Source organism: Myotis daubentonii, chromosome 6 (assembly GCF_963259705.1).
Source record: "Myotis daubentonii chromosome 6, mMyoDau2.1, whole genome shotgun sequence".
NCBI lineage: Eukaryota > Metazoa > Chordata > Mammalia > Chiroptera > Vespertilionidae > Myotis > Myotis daubentonii.
This window is the reverse complement of record NC_081845.1, coordinates 98760322-98773170: the sequence shown is the minus strand read 5'-3', so window position 1 is coordinate 98773170 and position 12849 is coordinate 98760322. Positions and strand designations below refer to the sequence as shown.

The window sequence follows — 12849 nt, the reverse complement described above, 5'->3', positions numbered from 1 at the left end:
CATCCAGTTTGCAGCTCCGTGGAACCATAAAGGACACACTCAGGGGGCAGACTCAGTGAGCACCAAAGCCCCATTGAAGCAAGTCTTGCCCCAGAAGGGTGTCTCCAGCACAGAAGTTCTCCCACTGCAGACACAGCTGATTCTCACAGCCAATTGGCCTGGAAGTCAATTCCTCCCAGTGATACCTACAACAATCAAGGCTTAACTACAACAAGACTGTGCACAATGACCACAAGGGAGTACACCAAGAGTGTCCTCCTCAGGTAATTGGGGAGGCTGAACCACTGGGCCCTAGAGGACACTCAGCACAGAAAACCACTTTATCAACACAGGGAAGCATAAAAAATGCGGAGACAAAGAAAAAGGACACAAATGACAGAAATGGAGGAAAGCAAACTACTGGATATAGAGTTCAAAACCACACTTTTAAGGGTTTTCAAGAATTTTCTAGAAACTGCTGATAAACTTAATGAGATCTACAAGAAATCTAATGAGACCCTCGAGGTTGTGATAAAGGACCAACTAGAAATTAAGCATACACTGACTGAAATAAAGAATATTATACAGACTCCCAACAGCAGACTAGAAGATTACAAGAATCAAGTCGAAGATTTGAAATATGAAGAAGCAAAAAACACCCAACCAGAAAAGCAAAATGAAAAAAGAATCCAAAAATAAGGAGCCTCTGGGACAGTTTCAAGACATCCGAATTATAGGGGTGCCAGAAGAAGAGAGAGAGCAAGATATTGAAAACCTATTTGAAGAAATAATGACAGAAAACTTCCCCCACCTGGTGAAAGAAATAGACTTACAAGTCCAGGAAGCACAGAGAACCCCAAACAAAAGGAATCCAAAGAGGACCACACCAAGACACATCATAATTAAAATGCCAAGAGCAAAAGACAAAGAGAGAATCTTAAAAGCAGCAAGAGAAAGAAACTCAGTTACCTACAAGGGAGTACCCATACGAATGTCAGCTACAAATTTCTCAATAGAAACTTTGCAGGCAAGAAGAGAGTGGCAAGAAATATTCAAAGTGATGAATGCCAAGAACATACAACCAAGATTACTTTATCCAGCAAAGCTATCATTCAGAATTAAAGAGCTTCACAGATAAGAAAAAGCTAAAGGAGTTCATCACCACCAAACCAGTATTATATGAAATGCTGAAAGGTATCCTTTAAGAAGAGGAAGAAGAAGAAAGAGGTAAAGATACAAATTATGAACAACAAATACACATCTATCAACAAGTGAATCTGAAAATCAAGTGAATAATCTGATGAACAGAATGAACTGGTGATTATAATAGAATCAGGGGCATAGAAAGGCAGTAGACTGGCTATTCTTGGGTTCTTTTCCCAAGGGTGCTTGCTCTCTGTCAGAGGTGGAATCGGCCCGCCTAAATAATACAAGGGGTGAGGGGGATGCAAGAAGAGACTGGACAAAAATTGTGCACCTATGGATGAGGACAGTGGGTGGGGAGTGAGGGAGGAGGGTGGGGTGGGAACTGGGTGGAGGGGAGTTATGGGGGGGAAAAAGAGGAACAAATGTAATAATCTGAACAATAAAGATTTAATTAATAAAAATATATATATTTATTGATTTCAGAGAGGGAGGGGGAGAGGAAGAGATAGAAAAATCAATGAGAATCACTGATCGACTGTCTCCCACACCCCACCCTACTGGGGACCAAGCCCACAATCCAGGCATGTGCCCTTGACCCGCAGTCGAACCCCTGGACTCTTTAGTCCACAGGCTGACGCTTTACCCACTGAGCCAAACTGGCTAGGGCTCTTTTCTTTTTCTATTACATTATTTTGTGTATCACAACCCCAAAATGGGTTTGGCATTTGCATCCCATACTATTGAAGCATGGTAGCAATCATCTCAGGTAGAAACTATAGTTTAACTTTAACCCTGCTGTTTGGCTTCTGTACTTATTTGCTTTGTTTAACAATAGAAAAGTTACTTTGATTTTCTGAGTTATATAAATCATCCCATTTGATTGAATGCCTTATGATTGTAATGTGAATACCCCATTGGTTGTGGTCATACTGGTTTTAGAAAGCACATTCCTCTGTACCTGGGAACCAGGACAGCACAATTATCCCAAGACCTGAGGGTTCCAGATAATGTGTTCTGTCAACTCAGTGGTCCCAAGACCCGAGGGCTCTAGATAATGTGTTCTGTCAACTCAGTGGTCCCAAGACCCGAGGGCTCTAGATAATGTGTTTCTGTCAACTCAGTGGTCCCAAGACCCCAAACTATAATTAATCTTTGTAGATAACTAATCGGCTCAATCTTGCTTCTGTAACTGCTTTGTGCAAACCAGGGTCCTCATTCCAAACCCTGGGATGTAATCAATACCTTTGTGATCTCTGCCTATAAATCTGATGTTGGGGCTGGGAGGGCACTGCGAGATTTGGGAGAGCGAAATGCCCCCTGGTAGTCCCAGATTTGGAAGAAATGTGACTCCTTAATTCAACTTTGTGAGGCGTCCTTGTGTGATTCGTGGGGTACATTACAACACTATTATCTAGACCAGGGGTGGGCAAACTTTTTGACTCGAGGGCCACAATGAGTTCTTAAACTGGACCGGAGGGCCGGAACAAAAGCATGGATGGAGTGTTTGTGTGAACTAATATAAATTCAAAGTAAACATCATTACATAAAAGGGTACGGTCTCTTTTTTTTTTAGTTTTATTCATTTCAAACGGGCCGGATACGGCCCGCGGGCCGTAGTTTGCCCACGGCTGATCTAGATACATTCTGTGTGTGCTCTGGATGAGGAATCTGAGTGAGATGAGTGTACCTCAAAGGGTTACCCTCAAATTCCCTGCTTATGTTTCAAACTTCAAATGCAAAATGAAGCCCACAAACCAGATCTGAGAAATTTGTAATTGAGCTAAAAATAAAAGGCCTTTCAAAATGAGAGGCAACCGCATTTCTGATATAAAAGTAGCCCTCAGGAAGCGCCGGTTCAGGCAGTAGCCGAGATAAGGAGACAAAGGCCAGGGGCATTCGTGAGAAGGAGGGAGCGCTGTGGCATCACAGAAGGCATTGCTCTTGTGCAGAAAAGCCGGCGACCTCCGTGACGTTACCCTAAACAACATTTCTAATGTTCCGTGCAGTAGTCAGACTGCTTTATTTTAAAAAATATTTTTATTGATTTCAGAGAGGAAGGGAGAGGGAGAGATAGAAACATACATGATGAGAGAGAATCATGGATCAGCTGCCTCCTGCAAGTCCCCTACTGGGGATGGAGCCTGCAACCCCGCAGGTGCCCTTGACCGGAATGGAACTTGGGACCTTTCAATTCACAGGCCGACGCTCTATTCACTGAGCCTAACCGGCTAGGGCCAGACCACTTCTTGTCATGCTGCACACAGCTCCCTGGGGCACCGGGTTGCCCTAGTGTTACAGAAGAGCAAAGAAATGTCAAGCACGCTTCCTAGAGAAAGGGAGGAACCCATTTATTAATTAAGCCATTTATTAGTGACTAGTGGACTCTGGGAATAATTTCCAAATCAGAGTGAAGTAACATACAGAGGCTTCGCTTTTTATAATCTCAAGTGCTGCCCCCCACCCGGCAGGGTCACAGATCCATGTCTTGGTCCCATAGACAGCCTCAAGCGCTGGCCCCCACCCGCCAGGACATGGATCCAGGTCCCAGACCGCGGACAGCCTCAAGTGCTGCCGCCCTGCCCACCAGGTCACAGATCCGGGTCCCAGACCACGGACAGCCTCAAGCACTGCCCCCCTCCCGGCAGGGTCACAGATCTGGTCCCAGACCACGGACAGCCTCAAGTGCTGCCCCCCGCCCGGCAGGGTCACAGATCCAGGTCCCGGGACCGCGGACAGCCTCCCACACTGCCCCCTGCCCAGCAGGGTCACAGATCTGGGTCACGGACCGCAGACAGCCTCAAGTGCTGCCCCCCGCCCGGCAGGGTCACAGATCCGGGTTCCGGATCGCAGACGGCCTTGCCCACTGCCACCTGCCTTCAGTATGCAAATTGGCCGCCATCTTGTTGCTTCAGGTTGGGGGTCTCCACTGGGGTGCCTTGCCAGCCTGGATGAGGGGATGATGGCTGTTTGCAGCTGGTCACACCCCCTTCAGGGTGGGGGTCCCCACTGGGGTGCCTGGCCAGTCTGGGTGAAGGGCTGAAGGCCGTTTTCAGGCTGGCGGGCGACTGAAGCTCCCAACCTCTCCTTTTTTTCTTTTTGCTTTTTTTATTCTGGGATTTATTTACCTTCTATGGCTGTCACTGGAGCTGAGAGCCAGCTTTTGCTCTGAGGCCTGGCTCCAGCTCTGAGACCTCGGCTGCTGAAAGCAGGTACTGGGTTTGTTTGCGTTCTATAATTGAAACACTGTTGCGGTCCTGCCGGCTGAAGCCCGGCTGGCTGAAAGCAGGTTTCTGGAGTTTGTTTAGGTTCTATAATTGCAACATAGTTGCTTAGACTGCAGCTCAGAGGCCGGCAGCGGCAGGCGGGGAACCTTGGCTTCCTCCATCACTGGAGCAAGCAAGCCTCCTGTTCGCTTCAACTGCCTGGCTGCTGGCCACCATCTTGGTTGGTAGTTAATTTGCATATCCTGCTGATTAGCCAATGGGAAGGGTGTCGGGGTTATGGTCAATTTCCATCTTTCTCTTTTATTAGATAGGATATGCATAGCCCATGGACATGGGCAATAGGGTGGTGAAGACCTGGGGGTGGGTAGGGGCTGAGAGGAGGAGGGAAAGGCAGGAGAAAATGGGAGATATCGGTAATCCTATCAATAACAAAAAATACATTTAAAAGAAAGAACTCAAGGCATGTTTAGCCTGGCCTGCATGGTTGAGTGGTTGAGCATTGACCTATGAATCAGGAGGTCACGGCTCGATTCTGAGGTTGCGGGCTCCATCCCCTGTGTGGGGCAAGCAGGAGGCAGCCAACCAATGATTCTCATCATTGATATTTCTACCTCTCTATCCCTCTCTGAAAGCAATAAAAATATTATTGGGGAATAAAAACATCTCAAGTCTTATTTAAGTAATAGTGTCACTGAAAAAATGTGATTATCTGTAGCCACTTAAGTATTATTTTTTGAAGTGATAATTTGCTTGCCTAATTATATATACACACACACTAGTGGCCCAGTGCACAAAATTCGTGCACGGGAGGGGGTGTCCCTCAGCCTGGCCTGCACCCTCTCCAATCTGAGACCCCTCGAAGGATGTCCTACTGCCTGTTTACAGGGATTGAGCCTAAACCAGCAGTCAGATATCCTTCTCACAATCCGGGACTGCTGGCTCCTAACCACTCACCTGCCTGCCTGATTGCCCCTAACCACTCTGCCTGCCGGGGAGTCCCAAATGCTCCCCCCCCCCACTAGCCTGCTTGCCCCCAACTGCCTCCCCCCCCCCACTAGTCTGCTCACCCCCGTCCTGATTGGTCGTTATGTGATGGCATCCCGGCCAATTTCCTCTATTATCTACACTAATAAAAGAGAAACATGGTAATTGGCGTATGACCGCTACCCTTTTCATTGGCTAATCAGCGAGATATGCAAATTAACGGCCAGCCAAGATGGCGGCCGGCAGCCAGGCAGCTTGAAGCTAACATGAGGCTTGCTTACTTCAGTGATGGAGGAATCCAACGTTCCCCGCCTGCCTTGCCGGCCTCTGAGCTTGCAGTTTGAAACATTGTTACAAATATAGAAGCTAAACAAAACCCCAGAAACCTGCTTTCAGCCCGCCAGGATCTCAGAGCTGGAGTTGATACAGTGTTTCGATTATAGAACCCAAACAAACCAGATACCTGCTTTCAGCAGCAGAGGCCTCAGAGCTGGAGCCAGAGCTAAAGCTGGCCCAGAATAAAAAAAAAAAAAAAAGAAAAAAAAGGAGCAGTTGGAGGCTTCAGTCACCCGCCAGCCTGAAAACAGCCCTCAGCCCCTCACCCAGACTGGCCAGGCACCCTGTGGGGACCCCCACCCTGAAGGGGGTGTGACCAGCTGCAAACAGCCATCATCCCCTCACCCAGGCTGGCCAGGCACCCCAGTGGGGACCCCCACCCTGATCCAGGACACCCTTCAGGGCAAACCAGCCGGCCCCCACCCGTGCACCAGGCCTCTATCCTATATAGTAAAAGGGTAATATGCCTCCCAGCACTGAGATCAGCATAGCCGCGAGGCCTCCCGGCACTGGGATCAGCATGACAGGGGGCAGCGCCCAAACCCCCTGATTGCCCTGTGGCTCTGTGTGTGACAGGAGGCGGGGCCACAACCTCCCTATCCGCCCTGCTCTGTTCGTGACAGGGGAAGGTGCCCCAACCCCCTGATCAGCCCTGCTCTGTGCCTGATAGGGGGGAGCTCCCCAACCCCCTGATCACCCTGCGGCTCTGTGTGTGACAGGGTGCGGCGCCCCAACGCCCCCCCTCCCCCACAGGCCCTGCTCTGTGTGTGATGGGGTAGAGCCATAACCTCCCCATCGGCCCTGCCCTGAGTGTGACAGTGGCGGCGCCCCAACCCCCTGATCAGCCCTGCTCTGTGGGTGATAGAGGGCGGCGCCCCAACCTCCTGATCTGCCCTGCTCTGTGTGTGACAGGGGACGGTGCCCCAACTCCCCTATCGGCCCTACTCTGTGAGTGACAGGGGGGAGCTCCCCAACCCCCTGATGAGCCCTGCTCTTTGTGTGACAGGGGGCAGCGCCCCAACCCCCTGATGGGCCCTGCTCTGTTCGTGACGGGGGGAGCTCCCCAACCCCCTGATGGGCCCTGCTCTGTGCGTGACAGGGGGGAGCGCCCCAACCCCCTGATGGGCCCTGCTCCGTGCGTGACAGGGGGTGGTGCTGCAACCTCCCTATCGACTCTGCCTTGAGTGTGACGGGGTGGTGTCCCAACCTCCCAATTGGCCCTACCCTGAGCGTGACTGAGGGTGGCATCGCAACCTCCCAATCCGCCCTGCTCTGTGCATGACAGGGGGCGGCGCCCCAACTCCCCATCAACCCTGCCTTGAGTGTAACAGGCGGCGGTGCCCCAACCCCCAATCGGCCCTACCCTGAGCGTGACTAGGGGTGGCATCGCAATCTCCCGATTTGCCGGGAGCCGGTCCATCCTTGCTGTTTCAAGGGACCTGGCATATATGGCATACGGTTCTTAATATGTTTGCTCACCTTCTTGGCACTATGTGTTTTAACCAAGGTCACCTCTCTGAGAAAGGTTGTTTCCCCAGGTAGGGATTTTTCCCCTGAAGTTAGGGAGGGAATAAAACCCCTTAACTAAGTGCCAGGCAGGTAATTAATCACTTTAACTACGAACAATCATGCTTAAGCTACATAATCTTTACTCCCTGGAATGGAGATAAGAAACGCCCTAACCTTTGGAATAGAGATTGATAGGATTGGAATCAACTGGTATAAGTACAGATGTAACAAGACAACAGGAGACAGAAACTAGACACAGAACCTACACAGAACCTAGAGACAGAAGAACTTCGTTGGAGAGAACATGGCAAAAGATCCTGGACAGAAACTGGAGAGAGAACCTAGAGACAGAACCTAGCGAGAGAACATGGCAAAAGATCCTGGAAAGAAACTGGCCACAGAACCTAGAGACAGAACCTAGCGAGAGAACCTGGCTGAAGAACCTGGCTGAAGAACCTAGAGACAGAACTTGACTACAGAACCTGGATAGAACATGGCAAGAGAACCTGACTAGAACCTGGTGACTGAACCTGGCTGGAGAACCTGGAGAACCTGGCTGGAGAACCTAGCAAGAGAACATGGACACAGAACCTTGCTGGAGATCCTAACCAGAACTTCGCTGGAGATCCTGAACAGAACTTGGCTGGAGATCCAGACCAGAACTTGGCTAGAGATCCTGGCTAGGCTGCTGATCAACTGAACCCTGTCTCCGTGTCATTCCTTCTTCGCCGACTCTGTCCACACCTTTGGAGACCCCTGGACCTGCTGGGGCTGGACCCCGGCACCGATCCGCCCTGCTCTGTGTATGACAGGGGGCGGCACCCCAACTCCCCAATCGGCCCTGCTCTGAGCCCAACCAGGGGCTGCACCTAGGGATTGGGCCTGCCCTCTGCCACCCGGGAGCAGGCCTAAGCCAGCAGGTCATTATCTCCCAAGGGGTCCCAGACTGCGAGAGGGCACAGGCTGGGCTGAGGGACCCCCTCTCCCCCCAGAATGCACAAAATTTTGTGCACCGGGCCTCTAATTAATATTCTATCTAATAAAAGAGAAACATGGTAATTAGCGTACGACCGCTACCCTTCCCATTGGCTAATCAGGGCGATATGCAAATTCACTGCCAGCCAAGATGGTGGCCGACAGCCAGGCAGCTGATGCGAACAGGAAGGCTTGCTTACTTCAGTGACGGAGGGAGCCAAGCTTCCCCGCCTGCCTTGCCAGCCTCTCAGCTGGACGCTAAGCAACATTGTAACAAATATAGAAGCTAAACAAAACCCCGGGCTTCAGCCAGCAGGACCACAACATTGTTTCAAATACAGAAGGGTAAACAAAGGCCAGAAACCTGCTTTCAGCAGTGGAGGTCTCATAGCTGGAGCCCAGCCTCAGAGCTAAAGCTGGCCCATAATTAAAAAAAAGGAAAAAAGGACAGGTTGGGACCTTCAGTCACCCGCCAGCCTGAAAATTGCCCTCAGCCCCTCAACCAGGCTGGCCAGGCATCCAAGCGGGACCCCCACCCTGATCCAGGACACCCTTCAGGGCAAACCAGCCAGCCCCCACCCATGCACCAGGCTTCTATCCTATATAGTAAAAGGGTAATATGCCTCCCAGCACCGGGATCAGCGTGACAGGGGGCAGCGACCAAACCCCCTGATTGCCCTGAGGCTGTGTGTGTGACAGGGGGTGTGGCCACAACCTCCCTATCCGCCCTGCTCTGTTCCTGACAGCGGGGAGCTCCTCAACCCCCTGATCGGCCCTGCTCTGTGTGTGACAGGGGGGAGCTCCCCAACCCCCTGATCGCCCTGCAGCTCTGTGTGTGACAGGGTGTGGCACCCCAACCCACCCCCATCGGCCCTGCACTGAGTGTGACAGTGGTGGCACCCCAACCCCCTGATCCGCCCTGCTCTGTGTGTGACAGGGGGCGGTGCCCCAACTCCCCTATCGGCCCTGCTCTGTGCGTGACAGGGGGCAGCTCCCCAACCCCCTGATGGGCCCTCTTCTGTGCGTGACAGGGGGGAGCTCCTCAACCCACTGATCGGCCCTGTTCTGTGTGTGACAGGGTACTGAGCCCCAACCCCCCTGATGGGCCCTGCTCTGTGCATGATAGGGGGCAGCGCCCCAACCCCCTGATCGGCCCTGCTCTGTGCGTGACAGGGGCGCTGCAACCTCCCTATCAACCCTGCCTTGAGTGTGACAGGGGGCGGTGCCCCAACCCCCCAATCAGCCCTACCCTGAGCTTGACTAGGGGTGGCATCGCAACCTCCCGATCCGCCTGCTCTGTGCATGACAGGGGGCAGTGTCCCAACCTCCCAATCGGCCCTGCTCTGAGCCCGACCAGGGGCTGCACCTAGGGATTGGGCCTGCCCTCTGCCTACCAGGAGCAGGCCTAAGCCAGCAGGTCGTTATCTCCCAAGGGGTCCCAGAGTGCAAGAGGGCACAGGCCGGGCTGAGGGACCTCCTCTCCCCCCCGAGTGCACAAATTTTTGTGCACCGGGCCTCTAGTCTATAATAATAAAAGCATAATATGCTAATTAGACCGGACAGCCGAACAACCGTCCAGACATCCTTCCAGACCTTCTGGATGAAGCTGAGGCTGCAAGGGCCGAGGCAAACTGGGGCGGCTGCAAGGGTCAAGCCCCTTGCACGAATTTCCTGCCCCAGGCCTCTAGTCTATATATAAAAGCCTAATATGCAAATTGTCCCTGTGGGAGTTCCACCAGGAGACTGACCACTCACTATGACATTCGCTGACCACCAAGGGGCGGCATGAAACGAAGGAAGGCCCCGGCCGGCAGCCAGAAGGCCCCGATCAGCCCTGATCACCAGCCAGGCCTAGTGACCCTACTAGAGGTCCTGCACAGGGCCTCTAGCAGATAATAAAAGCCTAATATGCAAATCGACTGAATGGCAGAACGACCGGCAGAATGACCAGTCGTTATGATGTGCACTGACCACCAGGGGACAGACACTCAACGCAGGAGCTGCCCCCAGCCCACAGGCCCCAGGAGAGCCAAGGTGGGTGTGAGCAGAGGCCCCCAGACCTCCTCTCTGGTTGCCCCACAGAGGGAGGAACCAGCGGCAGCAGCGGGGGGCAGGGCCTGTGAGCAGGCAGCACCAGCTGGCCAAGGCGAGTATGAGTGGGGGGCCCCGATCACCCTGCCAGTCACCCCACAGATTGTCCCTGATCGCCAGCCAGGCCTAGGGACCCTACCTGTGCACACATTTCATGCACTGGGCCTCTAGTATATATAGAATAAACTTGCTTAATTAGACCTGCTTTCTGATTTAGCTAAACTTTTTTCAGCCCAGTGAAGCACCCCAACTTCTCTTTCAGGAAATTGTCAGCAACACAGCAACACGAAGCAGATTATTATTGTAGATCGTGCAGGGAGAACAAAGGGTAAAATATTTAACTGCAGCAGTGTTTGACTATATTCTGCTCAGTGAGAAAACCTGAAGTTATTTTCAAGGCCCACCATTTCTTACTTCTTTTCAATTGGGTCAGGTTTCTAAGCTTTCTAAATCTCCATTTTCCAGTTAATGAAAAGAAAATAGGATTCTACTGAGTCTCCTATCTACCTACTCCAGGACTTCTGTGAGGATCAAATGAGATGAGGCATGGGAAAACGCTTCACAGACATTTGGTTAAAGTGTAACATGTTTGCACCTGGCTATAAAGCAAGTTGTGTTCCTGGCTGAAGAAACTCCAAGGAGGCTAGTTGCTAGGGAGAGGAAGCCGGGCATTGCTATGTGATGTCATTACCTGGTGCCCACAGCGATTGTTTCTGGGCTGGGCTGGGCCATGGGGCCTCTGCAGCATTGGCTGTAATTCAGTGGGGTGTCTCTCCGGGGTGATGGCAAGGCCTGTGTCCCACTTGGGAGAAGCCAGTGTTGCTTTGGCGGTGCCAGGTCCGCAGAGCCGTTTCTTTGTAAATGGCTAGTGTGCATCACGGCAGCTCCTGCATTGAGCATCTGCCCTGTGGTGGTCATTGCACGTCGTAGCGACCAGTCAGATGGTCAGAGGGACACTTGGCATATTAGCCACACACACACACACACACACACACACACACACACACACACACAGATGTTCTCTTATAGTTTGGGTCTTGGCTCAGAATTCTTTCCTAGCCAGAATGCAAGTACTGAGGGTGCTGAGCCCAGGTTGGTCTGACCCCATGGGAAGGGTGCCTTCCCACCACCTACAACACATCTGAGTTGCCAGTCATTGCCACATGGAGTGGGAGGATCACACCATCGAGCTCTAAGTTTGGGGCAATTTGTTACCTAGTATGATGTAATTAGAATAAGGAGTGGCATTAGGTTATTAAACACATCAATATAGGTTACTCACTGTGACCAGTGCCATGGAGGAAGAGACGGGTGCTATGAAGAAAGAAGAACACTGCAGCGGGAATGGTGTCCTGGACTGCAGGGAGAATCGCTCACGGACCTGCAGGGTACTGGGCCTAAGAAGGTTACAAGGCCTCCGTAAGCTCTGAGGCCATTGCTCCCCCTCCCGGTGCTAAACTTCACACACTTTCCTGGCAGGTGACCCACTCCCTCCAGAATCAGCTTCTCGTAAAACTTCCTCTATCTTCCCAACGTGACAACATCTCCATTCTTCAGTATCTCCAGAACTTATACGGTGTCGCATCTAACTGACACTGAATAAGGAATTGTCTTACCAGTACATAGTAATTTTACACTTGTCTAGGTAAAATACACACAAAGGGCAGTGTTTCAGTGTAGAGCTCACGGATTAGCTACATGTGTGTATAACAATGAAGAATGCTCTCAGCTTCCCAGAAGGCTCCCTCTTGCTTCCCTCCATTAATACCCACCCCAAAGGCTATTCAGAAGAAATCATTTTTTTCGTATTTCTAGAAACATTCATTATTTCGCCTGTTCTTGAACTTTATATAAATAAAATTATACAATAATCACTTTTTTGTCTGACTTTTTTTTTTACTCATTATGTCTGTAAGAATCATTCTTATCTATAGCAGTAATTTAATATTTTTCTGCTGAGTAGTGATTCACAATATATCACCATTTAGTTAAGAATTTTGCCATTTGCCGAACCGGTTTGGCTCAGTGGATAGAGCGTCGGCCTGAGGACTCAAGGGTCCCAGGTTTGATTCCGGTCAAGGGCATGTACGTTGGTTGCGGGCACATCCCCAGTAGGGGGTGTGCAGGAGGCAGCTAATTGATCTCTCTCATCGATGTTTCTGACTTTCTATCCCTCTCCCTTCTTCTCTGTAAAAAAATCAATAAAATATATATATATATAAAAAAAAACTTTTAAAAAAAAAAAAGAATTTTGCCATTGACGAGTATTGAGTTGCCATCAGCTATTGTCTATTATGAAGAAAGCTGCCCTGAACATTCTTATAAATGTGAATGGACAGGTGCGCTCATTTTGTGGAGTGGGATGGATGAGTTACAGCATAGGTATATGTTTAGTTTTATAGATATTGCCAAACAATTTTCCAAAGTAATTTCCTCCTATTCCTTTGATTACTTTTCTAAACTTTTTTTTTTCCATTGCTACATTTTTATTTCCTTGTATGAATATGCCACAACTTATTTGTGCATTCTGTTGGTGGGTACTTAGTTAGGGTCTTTAAAAAAAAATTTTTTTTTAATCTTTTTTTTTTTTAATATTTTATTGATT

General features: G+C 50.4%; 1 long non-coding RNA gene across 1 annotated transcript in view; it reads right to left on the bottom strand.

Annotated features, from left to right (window-relative positions):
- LOC132237566 (uncharacterized) overlaps positions 1-7911 on the bottom strand; it is a 228501-nt gene extending 220590 nt beyond the window's left edge. Inside the window, exons 1-2 of the long non-coding RNA XR_009453552.1 lie at positions 7842-7911; positions 7709-7782 (exon numbers count right to left, since the gene is read on the bottom strand). This is a non-coding gene — a long non-coding RNA (uncharacterized LOC132237566). The remainder of the gene's footprint in view (positions 1-7708; positions 7783-7841) is intronic.
- Between the last annotated feature and the right edge of the window lie 4938 nt (positions 7912-12849).